This window comes from Rhipicephalus sanguineus, unplaced genomic scaffold (genome assembly GCF_013339695.2).
Source record: "Rhipicephalus sanguineus isolate Rsan-2018 unplaced genomic scaffold, BIME_Rsan_1.4 Seq550, whole genome shotgun sequence".
Classification (NCBI taxonomy): domain Eukaryota; kingdom Metazoa; phylum Arthropoda; class Arachnida; order Ixodida; family Ixodidae; genus Rhipicephalus; species Rhipicephalus sanguineus.
The window spans coordinates 78,539-97,479 of NW_023615491.1; the positions used below are offsets into that span (position 1 = coordinate 78,539).

The window sequence follows — 18,941 nt, forward strand, 5'->3', positions numbered from 1 at the left end:
GGCGGGTGCGTGTGGAAATCGAATCACCCGTTATATCGAACTAGCTTTAGCGCATCAAACTGTTCATTGATACCAACGTGGGACAGCACATTCGTCTTGGTTGTATGTTCCCTCCGCAGCGTACGTTTGGACAATGCCAACTTTGTTTCCCTTCTGCCTTCATTTTTCTTATAATTGATACATATGGCACCGTACATTCTGATATCTCTTTCTTGATCTCTCTGTGTTTTGGTTTCATGATCTTATATTTACCGTACAAACATTACGATGAGACGTTCAGTACTGGTCCAACTACGCAATCGCCTTAATTTCGCCTTGCGAGTATAGCGACGTTTCATTTCATTTTCGACAGGGACGGCGTTTCTCTCCACGTTTTGTTACGCACCGCTGCTTCTTGCGTTTGCTGTGTGTCTGAGGTCACGAATCTGAAATGAAACTCGGCACGTGTGTTTATTCAAAGCGTCGCGACCGCACTATTAAATTTCTCCGCCTGTTCCCTCAAAAACCCGAGCGTAATGTACCCCTACGTAAGCCCGCATGCTCGACGGCGATTTCGATATCTTCGTTCGTGAGAACACGACTGTGATCGTGACTAAACTTTTGTCTCCGAGCGCAAATATTAGTCGCCTATCGTGTTTATTTAGGGATAGATTATTTTGATGATGAGAGTACTTGATGACCTTGGGTTGCGACAGGGGCCATCTTAGTGTGGGAACTGCGAAATGTCGTGCGACGGGTTATTTCGAGCCGTCGGCTTTATCAATGTTCTATCGGTCTGTCGTCTTTACTTTTCCTATTTGTCCTTCTTAATCGCATGTTTTTCGACCATTTATTTTTCGTTTCCTCTTTTCAAAGGCCTTATTGGGGTTCGTATCTCGTGTTTATGCAAGTGTCTGTGCTCCATGCCACAGCAGCACCACGCCTCCCAGCTCAAACCAAGCACCCGCAGCACCATACCTGAGCAGGTACACCGAGCATAACCATCTTTGACCTTTCGACTGCGACCCCACGATGGCTTCTTTAATGAATTTATTTAAGGAGAGGTTGGTGCCTATATGTGGCGAAGGCTACTCCTCATATGCTATATGTCGCCATCGTAAAATATTTAGCAATAACAAACGTAGGCAAGTAACACACGAATGCACATTTATACACAACTAATGAAACCGACAGAATATTAAGCCAAGGAAGCCATAGGGGACTTTATTTGTGGTTTCTTACCTGTATTGAAATGATTCTCACTTAAAGTGAAATAAAGGGAAGTGGACGAAAAGTACCCTTTCCGTCGAATTCTGAGGTTGCGGGTTCGGATCTCACCGGCGGAAAGGGTGATTAGTTGTGTATATACAGAGAACGAGCCTCTCGGACAATTTTTCTACTAATGCACATTTACATACTTAGTACTAAGCTATAAATCACGTAACAGGGGAGCTCTGGAATGTAGACGTTCACACACCCAAAATGTACTTACGTAACAGAACAGTTCACCGAGAAATTCACACACAGACACTGGGCACTTGTAAGTTATCTCCTAATTGCTTAAATATAAATACGACTGTCGTTTCGTAGAAAGATGTGCTGCATAGACGGTCCTGCCCGTAACGCCTCCTCAGCACTTGATTTTTTTTTGAAATTCAAATTATTTATGGGCTGGAGAAATGGAGTGTCAGAAACATTCGATGAGTCATCGTCAAGAGATATTTCCTGCATGCATACAGAAAGGAACGTACTAGCTGCATAAAGTAGAACTTACACACACTTACACTAACCTATAACCAGGACGAAATATGCACTAGGAAATTAAGTATTTTCCCAAAGATTTCACGGAATATGTGAGTATCACTGTACTTACTCGCACGATAGCAGCACTGGCTTGCCATTGGCTACGGTCGGCTATTCGCTGTAATAAAAAAAAATGCAATACTTAACTGTATTTAACTTGTCTTTACAGTTCTTTGTCTATTACGCATTGTTGTACACCCGCTGTTATCTTGTTAATACCGTGTATCGTTGTTTAAGCCGGATTTTACGTAACTTCGTGGACATTGGTAATTCACCTCTTTTTGTCCTTGTTGTTGTTGTACTTGCTGTAAACCTCCTTTTTCCTCCTCTGAACTCATATGAGAGTTTGGGACTTAAAACCCACAGAATTATTATTAACTCTTACGAGATTAGCAGTACTTTTAAATAAATAAAAAATAACAATACACTCTTACTATTCTACCTATCCCTCGCTCCAGTAAGCTCTTGGCTCACTTCGACAGTTACGTTTAGGAAACTTTGACACTTTTTTCTTTTTCTATATACTCGCAGTATCCACCTCTCTAGTGGACATGGTCCTGCCTTGACAATGCCCGATGAAAAGGGGAGAGAAGGAGGAGAGGAGAAGGAGGAAAGGGGGGGGGGGATCGCAGACACAGTGCCGCCCGAGAGATCGACGCCATTAGCGGCGGTGTTGCGTTGCGCTCACGAAAAACGCGTGCCTTCGTCGCCACGGGTATCCGCGCATCGCACACCGCGCGCTTAACGACGCCTACGAGGCGCGACGCCGGGCGCGTGCCCCGCGCGCCGCGGGAAAACGTTTACCGCGGCTCGCTGTTTATTTTTTCATCCCACTTCCCTTTCACTTTCCTTTTTTTTTCTACGTGCACCGAGGCGATTGTCCGCTGATTTTCGTGTCTCTCTCTTTTCACCCTTCGAAGCTTCAATTAGTGGCCCAGAAGAATGCGAGTACGGCGCGTAGGAGCACTTACCGACAGACTACGCGTCCCGGGGCAACACACTATGCGCGAGCGGTATGCTAGCCCAGAACGGTGCCTGCCGCTCCCTTAACAACGCCTAAAAAGAAAGAAAAGAGAAGCTAAGAATAATAGAAGCCTGTTTGTCGAGATTGAGAGAACGAACGTGACGGTAGCCGCTGACTGTCGCGTTAGGAAAGTTTAGTTTGCGAAGTTCGTCCGCACAGGTGACGGGGGGCGGGGGGTGTCTTTTTTTTTGTGCGCTTTTGCTCCTAAGAATGCTTGAATATGTGCTACCCGCTGTCCTGGCAGTCCTGCGCGTGTTCACTCTTAGTCGGCCTTGTTACGTTAGAAGTAGTGCATACCATCCGTCTTCAACAAGTGCGCTTGTCGCGAATCTGACGAGTCTTTTGGTGCTTTCTTTTCTTCCGGTTGCCCTTGCCTCACCACTTTCCTCTCCCAACCAAGTGCTGGCACTTCGCAGTCACAGGCAGGTGCCGTGTAAACGCGAAATTAACAACTTTCGGAGAGTGAGTGTCCCCTTTCCCTCGCACCTGCTTCACTAATGTCTCCAACGGCGTTTGCGTTGCCTCATACTCTTCTCTTGTGCCTCTGTCCCGCGCCTTGCTGTACTCTGCGACGACGAATACCTACTTTATAGCTCTGCTTTTAGTCGTTATAAGTTTCCAACACTTCTTTTCATCTTCCAATTATTCAAAAGACATGTTGACTTATAGTTTCTAACACTCCTCTTATCCATCTTCTTGTTGTCGAACTTCCGGGAAAGAATATGTTAATAATTTCAGTGGGCTTTTGTGCTCACCGCCCTGCGTACCTTTTAAGGTCTTTCGTTTGGTAATGTTCGGTATTTGACTGAAATAGAAATAAAAAGATGCGGTATTGCCCTTCTCTAGCGACTGTACTACATTTGACTTGGTTAATAGTATAGAGTGAAAAAGTGAATATAAATTATATTTGCTTGTTTACCTTAACTGTAGGCATGGATTGTTTCGATCAGGGCCAACTCGCTCTAACGAAACAACTTAAACTTTGCTGTTTGTCATTTATCTTAAGTTTAAGTTATTTCTAGTCTACTCTCTTCCGCGTTATTGCTTAACTGGAATGTTGTCTCACCGCTCGTGGTTATTTGCCTGTAAAGCGTGCTCCGCCACTTGTCAGGTGTTGTTGCGGCAGAGCTGCTTTTGTTTTCGATTGCAGTGTCACTGGACCGTTACCAGCAGTGTCACTGGACCGTTATCGCTCCCTAGTACCTTAGGTGACTCCTCTACTTTTTATAGTGGTACGAGCAAGGAGTGACCCTCGTTCTACTACCAAACACTTCCGGTCAAGCGTTTACTTCCGGTTTTCCAAATATTGAGAAAAAGTCTTCTAAAAAATTAAAGTGGTAGAGATCGATGGTTCTGATTTGAGATCAAAGTTATATTTGATGTGATATCGATGCATTAGATTATTTAAGGGCCAATTTACTGTCAGGGATTAATGTAATTCAATTGAATAGGTTCAGTGAAAAAGCAGACGGTCTTCCTCTGATCGGCTGGAATCGTTTCGCCACCTAGCAGAGCATCTCAGCCAAGCGCTTCTACATGGTCTCAGAGATCCGCTTCGGAGCGTGACGAAACACAAATAATCCATGGAATACGTCAGGGCACACGAACGCGGAAGTGCTAGCGCCTCTACCAGACACCTAAGTCAAGGATTTAGGTTGCCTCCAAGCGTTGCGACTTCGTTCGCAGTTGTCTGCCTGTAAAGCGTGCTTCGCCACGCACGTGGTCTTGCTGTGGCAGAGCTTACTTTGTTATGGATCGCAGAGTACGCCACAGTGCTGCCGGTTGAGAGTTATTGTTCTGCAGTTATTTTTATGTAGCACTGTAGCTGACTCCCCTCTTTTGTCACGTTAATGTATATCTATCTTTCCTCTATCTCCGCATGTAGCGCTGGACATTGGCATTGACCGCCCCCTGACCACGACGCCATTTCTGACGCTGTACCGGAGACGCGAACGACAGCCTGTCCTTCAGCCGTGGAGTCACTTGATGAATGTTCTGGATGACTCCTACCACGGTGTATCCGAGGTACGCTTTTCATTTGTCCACTAGTTTATGAACGTACGCACTTGTTGTCTCCTCACGTTGTTCCTGTACGTATATGCAATTTCGTTGGAATGCCGTAATCGTCGCTCGTATGGAGATTTCTGTACATGCGTGTACTTGTGGTCCTTATGTATATGTAGTTTTTATGTGCTTGTGTATACTTTTGTTATTTATGTTCAATAAGAGCATATCTTTCTACTACTACTCTATAACCTCTCACTGCATTTACTGTCCATGCTGTTGCGTACATAGTCATCGCCTGACGCTTGCATTCGGCAACAAGTCGTGCTTAACTCTGCCTGATCAGATGCCGCTAGTTGCGATGCATTTTCTACTCTGTAATGTTGGTTCTTCGACATTTTCGTCGCTGCCTCTCTTTTGTGAACACTGCGGTTTACAGTGCAGCTTCGGCCAACCTGAATGTAGTACTGGCCCGCTCTTTCCTCATGCGTATTCTCTTCTGTCTACTACTACTCCTCCCCTCCTCCTCCTCCTCCTCCTCCTCCTACTACTACTACTACTACTACTACTACTACTACTACTAACTATTAACTACTACTACTACTACTACTACTACTACTACTACTACTACTACTACTACTACTACTACTCTTCCTGCAGGTGATTGTGTTTTAAGTGTAAGTGCCTTATGTAAGGCACCTTAACACACTACACCTCAATCAAGCTATTCACATTTTGTTTCACGCTATACTCTTTCATTTATTACGAATTTTACTTATTGTAGTTTGGGCATTACTACTCATTACAATTAAGTAATTATACTGTATTTCACATTTAACTAATTTATGCTTACCAAAACATTGCCTGCTCCTTCTTCATTTACTACTACTACTACTACTACTACACTACTACTACTACTACACTACTACTCTACTACTACACTACTACTACTGTACTACTACTACTATACTACTACTACTACTACTACTACTGAATAGGGTGATTGAACAGCTCATCTTCCCTCTCCTCGCGCAGCGTCTTCTGGCGCGCGTGGACCAGTGGGCGTTCAACACCTTTGCCTGGACGCGTGTTCGGGTGGCCGCTCCATGCCACTCCTGTGTGTGCACCTGTTCCACGAGTACGGCTTCCTCAGCACCTTCAACCTAGACGCCGTGCGCGTCTGGCACTGCTTCAGTGAGTACTTCGCTCAACGGCGTTAATAGGAATCGAGGCCCTTGAAGGCCGATTGCAAGAACATTTTAGACCGTATCTAAGCTTAGTTTCAAATAGCTTAGACGTGGAAGAGCTTCCGTTTAAAAATTACCCTTTAATGCGAGGGTGAACGTCACGAAAACCTCGTGAAAAAACAAAAAAAACAAAAAAAAAACCAAAACAAAAACACACCGTTCGCCATTTCAAAACTAGAAGAGGGGCGCCACCGTAACGACTCGTCCGAATTTCAGGGTTGAAAAGCTGCTGAGTATCTTATATGGGAATGCGGACACGTGTCCTTCCCCACTTGATTCAGAATTCAGTAGCTTTTACAATCGCTGGGCGGCGAGCCGAATTTTTAATATCAATTGTTGTCCTGAATTATTCACGACAATATGCTTCGTAATTCTTTGCTGAGCCAATTCAAAGCGCATTGTAATTGAGCAAAAAGCGTTTAGAGTCGGTGAACATTAAACCAACTTTTTTGAACCAGCTGTCTGGAAATATTAGAATTCGGAAGCAACTCACTTTGAGCAGGCCAACAACGCTTCTGATTTCAGTACGCGATGATGCAGTATCGCGTTTATATTGTAAAATTTATGCGTAATGTCGAACGCTTGTGAAATTCAACATGATCTTTGTTCCGAATTCGCTAGCTTCGGTATAACTGGGCAAAACGAACTCGATTTCTTGATTTCGATGTTCACTATCATATGATTCTAAACTTTTTGAGAATGACAGAAGGGTAAACTAGTTGGTAGGGTTTCGTGATAGCAGATGGTAGGCGTGAAGACACCGGACGCAAGTAAGAAGGCAGGGCTGCGACGGCGTTGTCCGGACTTTTCTCTTGTGTTTGCATGCGTATCGTCTTTACACTGAATACATTTTGATCTCGTAGCCGGAAGGCCCGAGAACTTCAGTATTGAAGAACGCCTTTACCCACGCCGGCGCGAACGTGAAGCAACGCTTCCGAATTCACTCTTCGCTAAATTCTGAAAATGTGGAAACTTTCTATGGAATGTGAGCGGCCAGTCACTTTCTCAGTGCACTCAGTTCAGAATGTGCCCTTTCTTTCGAGTTCGCTTCGCGAAGTAGGAGCAACAACTTTCTGATTTCACTCGAAACTAAATTCGCAATTCGACGGTTCTTCTTTCAGCCTATCTTGAAGGCTTTGCTCCTTAACAAAGTTATGGGCTGTCTCTTCGACGTTGTCTGTTTCGGCGCTCTCAAAGAAGCCCGGATGCAAGCGTAAAACTGAGCAAGCGAGATTAGCATTGTTCTTTGCCCTTTGGGTGTTTCCTAATATTACCGAAACTTTCGGCGAGGCCTTCGCGTGTCCGACAGCGACAGCCAGCATTTTTATTGTTTTCAGACTTCTTAAAATGTGCATGTTCGTGTAGTGACAAAAGCGTAAGGCCACGGACATTGTCAAAGTCTTGTAAAAGCAAAAAGAAAAAAATGGAGGAGGGAGGAGTCACGTCAAGGTTAACTCTTGGTCCTCCAATCTCTCGCGAGACGCGTGGGGCGTTCATATCTCCACGCTTGCGAGTTTGCGCAGTGATAACGTTGAAACTTTCGGAAGCTAAGTTCGCGTTCCCATTCTTTTCTTTTAAAATCTCTGTATTTTGTGTGTGTCGCGTCATTCGGCTTTGATTGTATCGCGAAGCCGAGAAGATGAAATTCTTCATCTCTCTGTTCGTTTGTTCGTGTGCTTATTTCTTCTTCTTCTTCTTTCTTTTAATCTTTCTTCCCGGTGCAACGAAAAGGCCTGATTGACGCCGGTTACCATAGCAACAACCCGTATCACAACTCCGTGCACGCAGCTGACGTCACCCAAGCCATGCACTGTTTCCTCTTAGAAGACAAGGCAAGTTTCTTTTACTGCTGTTCTTACTCGTGGAAACTTCTTTATTTATCCCTCTCCTCTGTGCTGCACAGAATGATTGCCTTCACATGCAAACGCCACTCCTTCCGTCTTGATTCCACAGTCGTGTCCGCGCATAATGGTTCACTTGAAATAAGTAAGGGAAGCAGATGTTTAGGACTGGCAACAACGAGGAAAGGAAATAGTTTCCTTCCTTGTTTATGAACGTATTACTGCTTTTTTTTGTTTTAAGTTCCTTCTTATCCTTCGTTCATATTCATTGTGGTGATGACACACTTGTTTGAAGGACATTTGTTCGAAGTGGTTGATTTAGCTAGTTGGTAATTCTTACTAGAGGCAATATCGCAAAACTAACATGACGAAAAAGAAGAGGTGGGGTGAGCGTTGTCCTGTCTTTTATTCTTGGTCCTCGTGTCTGTTTCATGTGTTACCTTCAGTAAGAGAGAGAGAGAGAAGGATGTAGGAAAGGCAGGGAGGTTAACTTTGTGTGTGGTGTGTGTGTGTGTGTGTAAAGTGGCAGTAAGAAAAAAATCTATTCAAGTGACCGAAAGTTCAAGACATCGTACTACCATGTGAGAAGAGGCCCATCTGATGGTGCAGGTTCCTTCGCAATCCCTCCCTTAAGCCAAGAATTTTTTTAAGTGCTCTTGCAGCGACCGTGTACATATATCTTTTCTGCTGGAAACACATCTGAAACATCGCCGAAAAAAAAATCGAATCCGATCCATGTCACGAAGTCCACGTCCTCGCAAGAATGAGTTGTTGCCGGCATCGACCTCTTATAGATGTCGCATTACGTCCCGAAATAAGGTGAAGTGCTTCTTACACATAGATTCGCTGGTTATTGTTGAGTTGAGGACGAAAATTGTTTCGTTCACTGATCCTTTCGAGACCGAACTTCAGAGTGACGTTCGTACAGAGTGCGGCCAACCTTGCGTAATACTCACTCCGTGAAACGTGCCGCGTTTGAAAGACCATCCATTGAGGATCCGGCAAGTCTCTTGTCCTTAAGTTGCCTCGAGTGCCCGTGCCATTTATAGAAGCAACCCACGCCTCATTCGCACGTCTACACAGTTTTTGATCTATTCCTGTTGCAAGCCAACGCTGAAAGTGACTGAGATAGATGGAGATAGAGAGTTGTTCAGTTTGATCGATTTCGACAGGAAGCGGCAGTTGGCCGGTGGGCGGCACCGCGTGGGGGCGCTGCAGTTCCATTACACTTACACGACCGGAATACAATCTCCGTCTTTTGTTCTACGGTCGTGTTCGGGTATAGTGTGGGAGTTACATTTCGCCTGGAGAGCGATGCGTCGACGAGAAGTCTGCGGGAAAAGCTCTTCGCGTAACATTGTCGGTAAAAGAGAAGTTACTTCGACTCTCGATTTATCTATCTATTTGTACTCATTCATTGACGTCACGTCTATATATATGTCTCATGACGTTAGCGAAGCTTTCCGTATTGGCAGCTGCACTGCCTTTATGCCATGTTGGTTCTCTTGCCCGGACATAGTGGTTTTTTTTTGGGTACGGAGGCTTACGCTAGCAAAGAATGTCTTTTAAGGATGGGGCCTGTGGCAGATGCTCTACGTCGCAGTCTGCGGCGGAAGTGACGTCATAATGGCCTGACTTACCCCGCTTTATATTGAAAGGAACGGGGAGTGCTCCTCGTACGGCTCGTGCGAGTTTACTTATTTAATTATTTATTCATTTGTTTGTTCGTTTGTTTGTTACGCCTTCAAGTCCATGGATGCTCTAGAACGGAATAGGAACGGAAAATAGAAAAAAAACTATGCCGGTAATATAGCTTAGCAAAGTGAATTTTGGGCTAGTTGGTAATCCATTGATGCTGCCATAGCGCCAACTTCAGAGACGAGGTACGAAAGAACACAACACACACATAATATAGACAGAGCATCAACACCTATATAGACACAGCATTAACAGCATAATATCATAACGACAAATTGAATTAGATGGCACAATAATAATACTTGGTTTACGTATGAGAATTATACGGAGTAATAAAGGCGTACTTATACAAAACATACACAATTACACCTTTGTACAGACCGTAAAGGTGTAATTATATGCCAGTTTCACTTGCTGATCTCTTTATTCACTTCCGGTTTCAAGTGCCAGTCTGTACGTAACTTCCTTCTGGTCTTCACTTGGCTTCCGGTTGCAGCCTAGCCAAACGAAGGTTTTTGAGACAAGTTCGGTCAGAGATCATAGTTGCCATTGTGGACATTGTGCCTCCTTACTTCAACTATTGGGAAGCGGCGTAGGCTGATACATTGCAGGGGGTTGATAGGCGGGCCAGTTGGTAGAGATTCATTGTAGGGTGAGCCGTCATGACGTGCGTGTGTGTTGGATAGACCGGTGAAAGTCTAGGATATAAAAGTGATGTTAAGCAATGCAGAACAACCTGTTGACAACTGTATAAATAAGGGGGTTTGTTTTTTCTCTACGGTATCTGCATTTACTACTCCGCCTAAATATGAAAGAGAAGTTTACTATGGGTGGAAAATTTGTTGAACTATTTCTTGGTTCGAGCGTATCTACTGCAAGCAGTCTCGTTTTTTTTGTAGCTTTGCACCTGATGCATGAAACGGAGTATATAAAATTACGTGTTCTGAAACAAAATGGACATATTTAGAAGCACGGACACTAAGAACAATAATGTGTTGAGAGAAAGCTGAGACGATTTCAAACACTCTGTGAGCTACTATGGAGGTGGTGATTCACTCATAAAAATCAGAGCCTCTACGCGTATGGAGTCGATCGGCGGAGTTCCAACACTATGTTCTTTTGTTTCAGCATCAACTGGGGTGCAAGTTTCTCCGATACCTTTTTGCTGAAAGTGTGCGCTTAAATTGAAAGTGTTCCGACTATAAAAATGGAACAAGGCTATTTTTCGCAAGAGACACCAACACTTATCTCGAACTAATCTTTATGACACCTATGCGCCGCTACAGGAACCGATCTATGACTTTAAACTCTTACCGCTCGCGCCCGTGGCATGGTCACTGCTGATTTGGGGTAGTTGAGCTTCAGAAAAAAATCACAGCATATCCACGGGGTGAATGATGATGAGTGGGGAAGCTACGGAGGGAATCATCTGTAAACCGTGAAACTCTTCCGTGAAATGCGCCCAGTACATAATATAAAGAGTGTGAAACATCGTGTATATATTAAACATCAAACTTTTATTGTACTGTTGGTTTTACGTGGTCCCTTCATTATCACTTGTGATCGGTGAAATGCAAGGAAGAAGTCCGCTCCCGAGCGAAAGAGTGCCAAGAGCGACCGCATTCCCCGCTCGCCCTGTGCGAATTAAAGGCAAGGCTAGAGGGAACAGGACGCGCGTTCCACGACGCGAGGTCGGTAGCATGCCCAACGAAAGCCAACGGAACGCGATCGTGCAAGTGCTCCGGCTTCGCATCGCCTCATGGTTCCATTTAGCGTCCCAAAACCAACATATTGCTCAAGGTGTGCCTTGCGTTTTCGTAGAAATAATTTCTTTATCATGTACATTAACGAAAAGTTGAAAGCTCACTAAGTGTATCGCCCGCAAAGTATGTCTTTTAGTGTGATTTAAATCTCGTACGGCAGGGTCCTCGCGCCGTTGCCGGTCCACCTCGCCGTTGACGATCGGGCGAGGTGGCTACATGCCACTACTACTACTACCCTTTAAGAAAACATCTGGCGTTCTTTCGTTCTGCTTTTACAAAACATCTGGCGTCTTTCGTTGGTTTATTTCATCAATCAACGGCGTTTTGAACAAAATTTTTATTGTTTAATCACGCACAGAGAAATATCACCAGGCACTACCTTGGAGGTAAACAATGGCTGCTAATGGCAATGAGAGACAGAAGAAGTCGGCTTTAGCTAACACTTACACTTCTACTTCTACTAACGTTTCCTACTGGAACATGCCAATGGCTGCTAATGGGGAATGAGAGACAGAAGAATTCGGCTTTTAGTTAAAGCGCACGCTGCGAATTTTTTATTGTTCAACAACGCACAGGAGAAATCTCCCACCGGCACCACCTTGGAGGTCAAAGCGTAAGACTTGTTACTCACTACTACGACCACGACGACTACGAGGGACGACGGGTGCCGCCTTAAGGAGCTTCGCCCTAAAAAAAATTGGCCGCGTATCTGCGTGCTTCGCTGCAAATGTCGTCTAAAGACGAGAGAAGAGGCGCTGCGTGAGATATGGACGCCATCTGGCAATACGTCGGGAAACATGAGTGCTGTTTGCGGGCTAGTAGTCCCGGCGCAGCAGCAGGCGAAGACCGACGGTGAGCCAGCCAGCCAGCCCGAACACGCGGTTTGGCGCGAAGCGCTGAAGCAGAAGAAACGTCCGCACTCAAAGAGTACTCTCCACACATTCTTTTAGATGCGAATATCTTATGGCGGGTTCATCCGGTGGTGGTTGGTGGTGGTGGTGCGGCGTGACCACCCTTACTGCGCATGCGCATACCCTCTCCATCACCCTCTCACCTCCCCTCTCCACTTCCCCTCACGCCTCCCCACTTCCCCTCTTCTCCCCTCTCCACATACCCTCTCCCCTCCCCCTTTCCACTCGTCCTCTGAAACGCGAGCTAGACTGCCGAAACTCTCTCCTACGCAACGCCGCGATGAGCACCGCGCATGCGCGTCCTCTCCCCCCTCTCTTCTCTCCTACGCTGCCCTCCTCTCGCACGCCTGCCGACTGGCGTTCCCCGCTCGCCCTGTGAATTAACGGCCAGGCTAGGGGAAACAGACCGCGGAGCGTTCCTCTTCGCGTTCCACGACGCGAGGTCGGTAGCATGCCCATAGAACGCCACGAAACGCGGTCGTGCAGTGCTCCGACTTCGCATCGCCTCATGGTTCCCTTTAGCTGGAAATGTGTATTTTTCTATTTACACATCGCCTGGGTAAAACAGGAATGCCAGCGGCGCCCCATGGCATTCGTACAGTGCAATACAGAACCGAAACCGAAACACAACAATGAGCTCGTGCAGAGGGCATGGAGAAACGAAAGTTTCAGCGCAGTCGCATTTTCAGCGCGCTTAAGAAACTAGGTCTTTAGGTTACGTATGTATGCATTTCTATTAAAGGAACCCACCTGATACTTACCTAGTGATGTTTGCGCCTCAGATATGCGTAATGTTTGCTTTTAAAGGCGATAGTCTTTTTTGGGATACTTAAACGGAGAAATCTTGGTCTGTCTGTCTTTCTGTTTGTCGGCACGTCACTCGATTCAGCCACTCGGCCAAAGTTGAACCACTTGCCCAGGGCCACCAGCTTGAACGGCTCACTAGTTCTACTTGTGTACATTGTCGTCAAAAGCAACATTACGCATATCTGAGGCGCAACATCACTAGGTAAATATCAGGTGGTGTTTCCTTTAATAGAAATGCATACCGTACTCTAAACCCTAGTTTCTTAAGCTGCGCTGAAAGCGACTGCGCTGAAATTTCCTTTCTCCATGCCCTCTGCACGAGCTCATTGTTGTGTTTCGGTTTCGGTTCTGTATTGCACTGTACGAATGCCATGGGGCGCCGCTCTGGCATTCCTGTTTTTAGCCAGGCGATGTGTAATAAAAAAAACACCATTTCCCGCTAAGGGGACCATGAGGCGATGCGAAGTCGGAGCACTTGCACGACCGCGTTCCGCTGGCGTTCTTTGGGCATGCTACCGACCTCGCTCGTGGAACGCGAAGAGGAACGCTCCGCGCGTCTTGTCTTCCCTCTAGCCTGGCCGTTAATTCTCACAGGGCTAGCGGGAACGCAGTCGGCAGGCGTGCGAGAGGGGGCAGCATAGGAAGAGAGAGGGGAGGGGACGCGCATGCGCTGGTGCTCATCGCGGCGTTGCGCAGAGAGAATTTCGGCATGTCTAGCCCGCGTCTCAGAGGAAGAGTGGAAAGGGGAGAGGAGAGAGGTGTGAGAGGGGAAGGGGAATGGTGGATGGAGGGAGGGGAGAGGGTATGCGCATGCGCAGTAAGGGTGGTCACGCCGCACACCACCACCACCACCGGACTGAACTGCGCCATAAGATACTTCGCATCTAAAAGAATGTGTGGAGATACTCTTTGAGTGCGGACGTTTCTTCTGCTTCAGCGCTTCGCGCCAAACCGCGTGTTCGGGCTGGCTGGCGTCCCCGCCGGTCGCGTCGGTCACCGCCGGTCTTCGCCTGCTGCTGCGCCGGGACTACCAGCCCGCAACACAGCACTCACGTTTCCCGACGTATTGCCAGATGGTCCATATCTCACGCAGCGCCTCTTCTATCGTCTTTAGACATTTGCAGCGAAACACGCACATACGCGGCCAATTTTTTTTGATCGACAATGTACACAAGTATGACCCTAGTGAGCCGTTCAAGCTGGCTGGCCCTTGGGCAAGTGGTTCAACTTTGGCCGAGTGGCTGAATCGAGTGACGTGCCGACAACAGAAAGACAGACAGAACAAATTTCTCCGTTTAAGTATCCCAAGAAAGACTATCGTCTTTAAAAATAACTGATTAGTGGAAGTTTGTGGGCGACTTCATAAGCCATTCTTTGCCGCTAGTCGACGACCAGAATGGGTTTCCAAAAACTGGGGAGGGGCGAAGCATGTAGGGAAGGTTGTTTCAGCTGCACTAACTCGAAACCTGGGAGGGGCGAAGCATGAAGTGTTGCGCCGGTGTTTCCCATAGCAAAATCGCTGCTAATGGGCAAAGAGAGAAGAAGAACGGCCTGACCGAGTGATCTCGCCACATTGTTTTGAGGGAGATTTCTTTGATGAGTTACTGGTGGTGCCAAACCTGAAACCGGCATGTAGGAAGGGTGTTCGTCGGAAAACTGCGCTGGAATGCAGTTTACCGTAGCTCCGTCTCTTCTTCCCTATATGCCCGGTTTCAGTTCCCTATGCATGTAGGGAGGGTATTTCAGCTCTTCTAACGTCGTCGGCTATTTGTTGGTTAACTGTTGCCTTCTTCATTTTTATTGAACCGGTGGTGAGCAAAGCACCATCACTTTGCAGATAATTTCAATAATTGGTTTCAAGTAGATGACTTTACCGTAGAGATCCACGTTTGTGTACCTGGTTTTAGATAAGAAACTTGAGCGCCTTGGTAAACTTCGTCGGGGATTCTGACACCGCTGCTAAGCCAAACATAATGTTTTAGGCGGTACGACGAACCTTTAACTCATAGTATGCATAGTATGGACCGGTGGCGAATAATGGGATTAAACCAATTTTTGTGGCGCATACCCCTTTATGATGGACCGTGACGACGACATCACACGCGGACAAGCGCAGACCCTGAGGTGCTTCGCCCCCAAAAGCCCTTCGCCATTGGCGTAAACGGATACAACTTTAGAAGGCAGCGACATTTTGAGATAAAGGGTGGATGTACATAACCTGCACCAATGGGCGCGCACTTGAGACTGACGTAATACGCCGCATGGGCAGTGTTCATGCCAACGGAGTCGGACTACTCCATCAGTCGGAGGCAACTGACTGCCATGCTTCGGTCATCTAGGGCCTCTCCTGCCTTGACTTCTGAGCGCGAAGAAACTTTTTTTTTTAGGGGCGAAGCTCCTTAAGGCGGCACCCGTTCGTCCCTCGTAGTCGTCGTGGTCGTAGTGAGTAACAAGTCTTACGCTTTGACCTCCAAGGTGGTGCCGGTGGGAGATTTCTCCTGTGCGTTGTTGAACAATAAAAAATTCGCAGCGTGCGCTTTAACTAAAAGCCGAATTTTCTGCTCTCATTCCCCATTAGCAGCCATTGGCATGTTCCAGTAGGAAACGTTAGAAAGTAGAAGTGTAAGTGTTAGCTAAAAGCCGACTTCTTCTGTCTCTCATTGCCATTAGCAGCCATTGTTTACCTCCAAGGTAGTGCCTGGTGATATTTCTCCTGTGCGTGATTAACAATAAAAATTTGTTCAAAACGCCGTTGATTGATGAAATAAACCAACGAAAGACGCCAGATGTTTTGTAAAAGCAGAACGAAAGAACGCCAGATTTTTTCTTAAGAGTAGTAGTAGTAGTGGCATGTAGCCACCTCGCCCGATCGTCAACGGGCGAGGTGGACCGGCAACGGCGCGAGGACCCTGCCGTACGAGAGTTAAATCACACTAAAAGACATACTTTGCGGGCGATACACTCTAGTGAGCTTTCAAACTTTTCGTCTTAATGTACATGATAAGAAAATTATTTCTACGAAAACGCAAGGCACACCTTGAGCAATATATTTGGTTTTGGGACGCTAAATGGAACCATGAGGCGATGCGAAGCCGGAGCACTTGCACGATCGCGTTCCGTTGGCTTTCGTTGGGCATGCTACCGATCTCGCGTCGTGGAACGCGCGTCCTGTCTTCCCTCTAGCCTTGCCTTTAATTCGCACAGGGCGAGCGGGGAATGCGGTCGCTCTTGGCGCTCTTTCGCTCGGGAGCGGACTTCTTCCTTGCATTTCACCGATCACAAGTGATAATGAAGGGACCACGTAAACCAACAGTACAATAAAAGTTGATTTTATATATACACTATGTTTCACACTCTTTATATTATACTGGGCGCATTTCACGGAAGAGTTTCACGTTTACAGATGATTCCCTCCGTAGCTTCGCCCCACTCATCATAATTCACCCCGTGGATATGCTGTGATTTTTTTTTAACAAGGGACGAAATGTATGTGCAGACACATATCACCCTTGTTAAAGAAGTTTTTTTTTGCGTTATGAAGAAATCTTAAACTATCTACTAGCGCGAACATGCACATTGCTCTCCTGAATTCTTAAATTGTATCCGACTATAGAGTCAGGCAGGGTTCGCTCGTTAAATATCTGCAATTCTTTTCGTAGGAGAACTTATAGCTAATGATGAATAAAGGGAAGAGTTGAGACATGGAGTGAACGTGAGGGAATAGCCAGCTGGAGGAAGTTTGTCCCGACGGAACGTAGGGAGCCGACACGCGTCTTAATACACTACGTCTCAAGCTTGCGTCCTCAACGGCTGGGTGAACTTTGCTTAGGCGGCCAGACGGGCAGATCTAAGCATCTCGGCACGCTTCTGAATTTCGCTGAGAAATTGAGAACCTGCAGAGGACCCGACAGGTCCTCTGCAGCTCGTTTTAATGGCCTCATGTCTTTGGTGTGTATGTTCTTGTGCCTATTTCGCGCGTCCTTATGCGCTGGGTGTTTGTTTCGTGTAATATTAAGGCAGAAGCCTCGGACGCCTCAGCAAACGTGAAAATTAACCGGAGTCGCGCGTTGGCATCCCACCTTGGCGGTATCAATTCGAGTGACGCAAAAGATCATCATCACGTGATGACAGGACCGTATGACGTCATCATAACGTACGAGACCGTTAAAATTCGTGACGTCATGATGACGTCTCTGTGAAGTCACATAACGTCACGTCACATGCTGATCATCACATGACATCGTCGCTTGGTCAAAGGTGGCCGATCCCGGAGGTAGTGCAAAACAAGGTCAGGTGCAGAAAGCTTACAACGCCTCCGATCCTGGAGGCATTTCAAAACCACGTCAGTCCGCAGAAAGCTTTCGGAGGGGGGGGGGGGGGGGGGAGTTCAATTCATCGGCTTAGAAGAAAAAGATGATGGCGTTCGCCTTCGAGTCGACTGAAGCGTATGCATAAGGGACCCTGGGAGTTTTTTGATAGCACTATATGGACACCGCGGGCGCATTTTAGCCGTTGGCGTCGGCGTCGCCGTGAGGTCCCGTATAAAGTCCTAATCGACAACATCGCCCCGCGCGTCGTACGTTCTATGCGCGAGTGAAAGCGTGCGATGGCTGCCGACGATCGCGGCTCAAGCAGCGAGAAAACGCGTCGGTCGTCTCCGTCCCGCGAAAATCGTGACGGGGACGACCGTCGGCACTGACGCAGTTCGGCAGGGACTGCGTACATTGACCGGCCGCGGTGGTGCGCGCGCCCCATCTTGACTGTGTTCAGTAGTCGACTCGTATCATTGTCCGTGTTGTGTTCTCATCGCAAAGTATGCTTTGAAGCCGTAGACAGCACGAAGGTCGCTTCGCTGGCTGCAGCGGCCGCGTTTTCTTGCGCCAACGTTTTGTTTAGTTAGTAAGATCGCATGATGAAAGAGTAGAGCTGCTAGCGTTGCTTTGTTATAACATTTCAATTTGTTGTTATCGAATTCATTATTTAGCCCTTATGGTGGAACTGCTTTCTATTAACGTTTCTTCGTATTTAGTTTTTTATGTGGCACTTTTCTGTATGTTTAGATTTTATATATCTGAAAGGTTGCTTGAAGATCTAGCGCAATTTTTGTTAGCTGGATGCTGCCCTTGAAACCAGAAACGATATAAATTCCTTCCTGTAGAGCGTGCTTCACAGCACGTAGGGTCTTAAGAAGGCGAAGCAAACTTGCGGGAGCAGGAAGCACATTTTATTGCTGGGTTGATTATTTTTTTGGTCGATTAGTTAATCAATCTGATTCATTTATGGAAGGGTGGATATTTTTGGTACTATTCAGTTTTTTTTTAAATGTTCACTGGAAGAGGGTAACCGTGCACCATCTTTACTTAAGCCTTGCGGGTCTTGAACCCAAGAACGTACTTTAATCCTGTAAGCGTGCTTCACAACATATTGAATCTTAAAACAGCAGAACGTACTTGCGCGGGCAAACACGCACGATTGATTGATTGATTGATTATTGAGAGATTGATTGATTGATTGATTGATTGATTGATTGATTGATTCATTCATTCATTCATTCATTCATTCATTTTGAAATCTGTTGAGTTGCTTGTCACATGATTCAATTGTACTTGATTAGCTCATGTCCCGCCCTTCATACTTTTGTAAGTTGCAATATTCATTAGTGTGATTGATTGATTGATTGATTGATTGATTGATTGATTGATTGATTGATTGTTTAGGCATAGATATATGTATAATCGTGCGTGAATGTCGGGCAATGGCAAACACAGCTCCACGAGTTCCCTCATAGGGAGGAATACCCTTTTTCACACATTCGCCCAGTCCAGCAGATGATTGTGCGGATAGACGTGAAACCAAAATGTTCC

The 18,941-nt window shown here is 46.3% G+C and overlaps 1 pseudogene; it reads left to right on the top strand.

Annotated features, from left to right (window-relative positions):
• The window catches only part of LOC119377707 (cAMP-specific 3',5'-cyclic phosphodiesterase 4A-like), a 53,577-nt pseudogene that overhangs the window by 19,718 nt on the left and 14,918 nt on the right, over positions 1-18,941 (top strand).